This window comes from Puma concolor, chromosome C1, assembly GCF_028749965.1.
Source record: "Puma concolor isolate L17-30 chromosome C1, mPumCon1.1.hap2, whole genome shotgun sequence".
Lineage (NCBI taxonomy): Eukaryota > Metazoa > Chordata > Mammalia > Carnivora > Felidae > Puma > Puma concolor.
In genome coordinates, this window is record NC_141674.1 from 18,083,967 (window position 1) to 18,090,682 (window position 6,716).

The following is a 6,716-nucleotide window of genomic DNA, read 5'->3' on the forward strand; positions in this document are numbered from 1 at the left end:
AACGCACGCACACGGGTCACCCCAAACCCTGTCAGGTTATAGAACATTCCCGTCACCCCCAAAACGTCCCTCGTGCCCCCTCCCCGTCAGTACTCCCTCACCCCGCGCCCATGGGCAACTACTGCCCTGATATTTTTCTACGCTATATTAGTTTTGCCTGTTCTAGAACTTCACATAAATGGAATCATGCAACATTATACCCGTTTGTGTAAGGCGTCTTTCTCTCAGTGTAATGTTTTCGAGATTTATCCAGGTTGTTATGCCTACTGGTAATTTGTTCTTTCTATACCACAGTTTATTTAACCCTTCTCCTAGTGATGGCCACCAGGGCTCCTTCTTCCGGAAAAGATGCTGTAAACACCCTTCTATAAGCCTCTTTGTGCAAGTACTCTTACTCGAGTAAGAGTACTGATAATACCTGCACTAAGGCGTGGAAGTCTTAAGTATTGGGTCACAGGGTAGGTATATGTTTTGTGTTACAGAAAACTGACGGGCTCTTTGCCAAAGTGGGTTTTATCAATTCATATTATCACCAACGATGAATGAGAGACCCAGTTCCTTCACAGCCTTGTCAACATTTGGTGTTGCCTTCTCTTCATTGCTTCTGGCAGGTACTTTGCATTTCCATGAAAAGGCATCCCTCCCTTCAGGTGGATACAGCTCCTTGCCCAGCCTCACAGCCTAGCAAGCAGAGTACATGCTCTCTTGTGCAGACCACAACCTGCCCAACTGTACATGGCAACCCTGCTTCAGGTCTTCCTGTCCAATGAGAACAATGAATAAGAACCAACCGTTGGAGCGCCATCTTTATTTTAAAGAAAAATAGCATTCACAGCGGTTGAGATTGGCCTCTGCTGTCAGTCCGGCTGGACTCACACCTCGGCCTCACCACACACCAGCCGGCTGATGATAGACAGATTACTTAACGTTTATAACTCGTTCTCTCTAACCTACTCACAGGTTTGTTGTGAAGATTAATGAGATGAGACACACGAGATGCTTAGCACAGGGGCACCTGGGTCGTTCAGTCGGTTAAGCATCCGACTCTTGATTTCGGTTCAGGTCACGATCTCACGGTTGGTGAGTTCAAGCCCACATCAGGCTCCGTGCTAATGGTACAGAACCTACTTGGGATTCTCTCTCTCTCCCTCTCTCTGCCCTTCCCCTGCTTGTGTGCACTCTTTCTCTCAAAATAAATTTAAAAATTTGGGGGGGGGTGGAATTTTCAATTAGCAACAATCGTGCCTCAGATAAACCTCATTGGCTATGACACTGCCACTGTGCAAAGCTTAAATTTAAAAATTAAGAAGAAAATATGCTCAGCACAGTGCCTGGCACCCAGGAAACACTAGCAAATGTTAGCTGTTTTGTTATTTTTATGTCCGATCAAAAAAGCTACGTCTGTGCTTATTGCAGAAAAGTTAGAAAGTGAGTAAAAGTAGAAAGAAGCTTGAAGTCATCACGACCTCGCCAGCAGCCAAAGATAACCAATACTAATACTTGGTGCATTTTTTCTAGCACTTCTTCTACAGAATCTTTTTATTTTATTTTTTATTTTTTTTATTTATTTATTTTTTTTCAACGTTTATTTTTTTTTTGGGACAGAGAGAGACAGAGCATGAACGGGGGAGGGGCAGAGAGAGAGGGAGACACAGAATCGGAAACAGGCTCCAGGCTCCGAGCCATCAGCCCAGAGCCCGACGCGGGGCTCGAACTCACGGACCGCGAGATCGTGACCTGGCTGAAGTCGGACGCTCAACCGACTGCGCCACCCAGGCGCCCCTACAGAATCTTTTTAAACACACAGTTGGCATCATACTCTATCCGCAGCGTCATATCCTCTTTCCTAGAATTGACTCTTCGTCATTAGTGCCTTCCCCCGTCCTCGCGGATTCTTCAAAGATTCTGCTCTGAAAGGCCGAGTGACGCTCCAGCAACAGTCGTGCCACATCTGGAACGTGTATCCATGTGCAAGGAGATGCAACAGTGGGTTCAGGAGCAACCACCCTTAGACAACAGCCTTCGTGTCCTTGACCACGTGTGGTGTTGCCTTAGGATGGTTTTAAAGCCGTCGATAAACGTGGCCGGATTGGAGCCACGATGCAAAAACACCCTTTTGCCTATGTCCAAACATAGCAGGATGAGACAGTAAAAAGTTGCGAAGAAAACAAGTGAGACAAGCCACGAATGCGAAAGAGACCAAGCAAAAGCCCCTCCCTGGTCCCCTCTTCATCCCACTGGTAAACAGCAGTCACTTTGATGTACATGCTTCTGGCCCTTTCTTCCATATGTTCGTAACCACAGACCTACTGATCCAAGGCTAGGCAGGGGTCTGGGAGCCTGCCCAAACATGGGTCCAGTCCTGACTGCCATGCGTGACCGCGTGGGACCCCGGGCAAGTTACCTAGCCTTGCCACGTGCTCCATTTTAGAAGGTCTCGGGCAGTTTTCTAATGTCTCCAGCACCTCCCCCCCCACCCCCCACCCATCCTCTGTCAACCTCCGAACGGATATGGAAGATTGGGTGAAAGCCCATTCCTGAAGCCGGGTGGGGGTCCCCTTTGCCCTTTGGACCAGACATTCCTGCTGAGCCACTTCTCGAAGGCCCCTGGACCACAGGCAAGGTTGGCACCCCTGACGCTTGAAGCAGGGAGACGTGGGTTCACCTGGGCAGATGGGGGATTGCACAAGCTGCCTACACGGATGCCTCCCACCTGGCTCCTCCATGCTCACCCAGGTGGGTGTGACTATGTGGGGACAGGTGGGACTTGGGAGCCCCAATCATGGTCATCCTGTCCCCGTCAGGGAGCATGGAGAATGCCATCTAACGCTTTCTCAAAAATGACATCGCCTTCTCCAGCCCAGGGTGTTGTCAAGCTGTGGCTGTGACCACGGGACAGGAGGGCATCTCACAGAACATTTAAATAAATGTGGAACAGGCCGCAGTGAGTGACCCCCGCCCCACTTAGGCCTTCCCCAGGAATTGTCAGATGCGCCTTCTGTGTGCACCGCCCCCCGCCCCCCCCCACCCACCCCCTGCTTCTGTCTGTCACCTCTTGGAGCTGACCTCATTCAATCGCGTGGGGAAAATCAACTGTGTGATTAACGAAAATTGCAAGACACGCTCAGCTTTACCTGGAAACTCTCCAGAGAGCTGCTTCCTCCAGGAGCAGGGAACTGGGCCACATGTTCACTTTATTTACTTCCCTACACATATCTGGCCCACTTTGCACAGTGATTCATTTCAGGAGAGGTGGATCAGATAGGGCAGCACCCAACGCGGAACCCGGCTGGGAACGGATGCTTGAGTCCCGGAATTGCCTTCCCGGTAACCTCGGAAGCGGGCTCTCCTCTTTCCCACTCCCACTCGCCCTGTCTCCTACCTGACGAGGCTCCTCGCCAGAAATCCCGAGCCTTTTGCACATTTGCCACAGGAAAAGGGGACTGGCCTTTCGGAGGGGCGGGTGACTCAGGTGGAGTCCCCAGGGAGACCCCACGGGCTCAGAGTGCCACTGTGGAGCCCTAGCAGGTTGAGGACCTCCTGAGGACCCGGTTTCCTCGTCTGCAAAATAAGATGCTTCCTCTTGGGGTGCTACCATTTTCAGCGAAATCACATTGTGGGTAAGCTTGCCTCTGGGCCTTCACACACGCTGTTCCTTCTTCCGGAGACACGGTTCTTGTCACTCCACCCCAGTCCCAGCCCCTCCGTCTGACGGACACCAACGATACTTTTGGACATAGTTTAACGCTATTTCTTCACCCCCAGTCTAGCCTGCGCCCAGAAATACACAGTCTTTTGCGCTTTTCTTTCCGCCTCAGCTTAAGTACCTCTGGACTCTTTTTAACGCCTGCCTCCTCGGCCCGGACGGGGAGCTTCACAGGGCAAGGCTGGGTCTGCGTGGCTCGACCCCCCCATCCCCGGCTCCTCACACAGGTCTGACCCATCTCTGGCCCTCAGGAAACACCAACGTCCCTTTCAGAATCAGGAGGCGGCCAGCGGCTCTAAAGCCTCCCATGCCTACGTGGGAGGCCCTTAGACTTGGCATCTTGCGGATCAAGGCCGGGCCAAGGCCAAGGGGACTGTGGCAGAAGCCTTGACGTTCGCTGGGGTGCCTTGCAGCCCTGGGCCCGTGGCCGAGCTCCCCCTAGAACTCGGGGTTCAGTCAGTTCCCTGGTTGTGCGGTCAGATTAGGGGCGGGCAGGCCCGGGCAGGCCTCCTCTGAAGCACAGGCCGCTGGGACGGGCAAACCCAGGGCCTCGCCCACGCTGCCCTGCACGCTGAGCGCACGCAGGCTGCTACACGCCCGGCGAGACGCGGCGGGCTGCTCGCCCCACACAGTCACAGCCTGTCTCCGTTTTGAGGGCAAGGGAAGCCCCTGAGGTACAGTGTGGCCCCTTGAGCCCCCCAGGCCAAAGACACACCGGGTAGATACGCACGCTGACAGATGCCCCTGTGCGCCCACCCTCCACTCAGAGAAAACTGGGGGGGCCGGGCCCAGACCTCTGCTGTGGGTTTTCACGGGCCCAAACAGTCCTGGGTTTACGAGCTGAGGAGGGTGGTAATCCTGATAAGCATGGCCCCGTGCCACAGGAAGCTGCTCGTCTGTGTGCCCTGGGGAGCTACATTGAGTGTGAGAATCATGCCAACGGTAGCCGCCACCGAGGCTGGCTTTTGTCAAAGGCTCGCCGTGTGCCAGGCACTGCGTTAGGCCCTTGGGACACAGCAAGGAGATGAGCCAGACCTAAGAAGTTCTGGCCTCGTGCAGCCGATGGCTGGAGAGGACAGACGATAAATGGGATAAATGGCGTGGCTTCCAGCGGGTTGGAAGGCGGCCGGTGCTGTGGAAGGAGAAGAAAATAGGAAAGAAGTGTGGGGCTGGGCGGGGGATCTCTGAGCTGCTGCACGGCGGTGATCGGGAAAGGCCTCCCGGAGAAGGAGTCCGGGGATCATCTCGCGTCACCTTGTTAACAAGCTCTTGGAGTCATAACACTCACCATCCCCATTTTATGGATGAGGGAACTGAGGCTCCAAGGGTCTCCCTGATATCCAGGCGCTAACCTGCCGTGAGACCCTGTCCCCTTGCCCCCTTGCGTGGTGGCCCCAGCCTGCCAGGCCCCTGCGGGACCCTGGGCTGTGCTCAGAACCCCACCTGCTGGGTTGGCCCAAAGAGAGCAGCTGCTGAGTGTCCTAGGGCCCGGCACTCCTGCCCGGCAGACCTGTTTGGGCTGGACAGCCCAGCCCCTGAAAAAGTTCTTTTGTGTTTTCTCAAAGGGCCTCACAGAGGGTTAAACGCCCTCACATTAGTGCTAATTTGGGGCTGACTGTCCTATTCAGCCAGTGACAAAGCCAGGTGTTTGCACAAGGGCCTGAGGAATGGGACCACACGCACTGCCAGGAGCGAGGCTCTGTGCCCTCCGCCCCCTGCCCTCCCAGGCACCTGTTTCTGTCCCAGTAAGTAACCAGAGCTCTGTTTCTGGCTCTGCCCCACATCTGCACCAGCCTTCGCCCAGCTCTCCCAGTGGAAGAGACCTCTGGGAAGGACTGGGAGCCCCACCTACAAAAGGGCCCAGGGGGCCTTGATTTGGCTGCAACCCCCTCATTGGCACGAACAAAAATGTTTGTAATAGGGGCGCCTGGGTGGCTCAGTCGGTTAAGCGGCTGACTTTGGCTCAGGTCATGATCTCGCGGTCCGTGAGTTCGAGCCCCGCGTCGGGCTCTGTGCCGACAGCTCAGAGCCTGGAGCCTGTTTCAGATTCTGTGTCTCCCTCTCTCTCTGCCCCTCCCCCGTTCATGCTCTGTCTCTCTCTGTCTCAAAAATAAATAAACGTTAAAAAAAATTTAAAAAAATGTTTGTAATAATGAAAAATGAAGACACCCTAAATGACCATCGAAGGGAGAAATAGCTTAATAAATGAGAGAATACACCACAGATATTTAGAACAAGTGAGGCAGGTCTGTAGGGACCAAAACACAGAAAGTAGCACACAGCCTGCTGTTATATGAGAAAGGGAAATTGCACAATTAAATAGACAGTAGTCTCCCATGTAGGTTAATTGAAAAACAACCCAAAAGAGGGGCACATGTCTTTGGATATGGTTGTAAACATATATATGAGTCTGATTTAAGGATTTAGAAATCAGTTCACTTTGGTCAGTAAAATCATAAAACATTAAAAAAATTTTTTTAATTTTTTAACATTTATTTTTGAGAGAGAGAAGGGGAGGGGCAGAGAGAGAGAGGGAGACCCAGAATCGGAAGCAGGCTCCAGGCTCCGAGCCGCCTGCACAGAGCCTGACGCGGGGCTCGAACTCACGAACTGTGAGATCATGACCAGAGCCGAAGTCAAGACGCTCAACCGACTGAGCTACCCAGGCGCCCCTGAAATGTTTTTTTTTTTTTTAACAGTCTGGAAACAAAACATCAAACTATGAATGGGGAGGGGTATGGATGGGGAAATAAAAGTGGACTTTCAATGTTTCATTGAATTTTCTTCTGAATTGTTAAAAAGTTTTTAAAGAATGAGACTACATGTATACATATGTATTTCTGTATGTATATGTCTCTCAGGGGTGGGGGGCTGGGGAGAGAAGCACGTTCAACAAAGAACTCCCATTTTGTTATATACAGCGGCTTCTCATCGTTTGTGATAGTTCTGTTCTGAAGTCCCTACTGTTCCCAGGGGAAATACAGGCGAACGTTCCCGCAAGCCTCTGATC

At 52.5% G+C, this 6,716-nt stretch overlaps 1 pseudogene; it reads right to left on the reverse strand.

The window, feature by feature from the left end:
- Nucleotides 1-1,183: 1,183 nt before the first annotated feature.
- On the reverse strand, nt 1,184-1,290 carry LOC147577841 (U4 spliceosomal RNA; annotated as a pseudogene).
- Between the last annotated feature and the right edge of the window lie 5,426 nt (nt 1,291-6,716).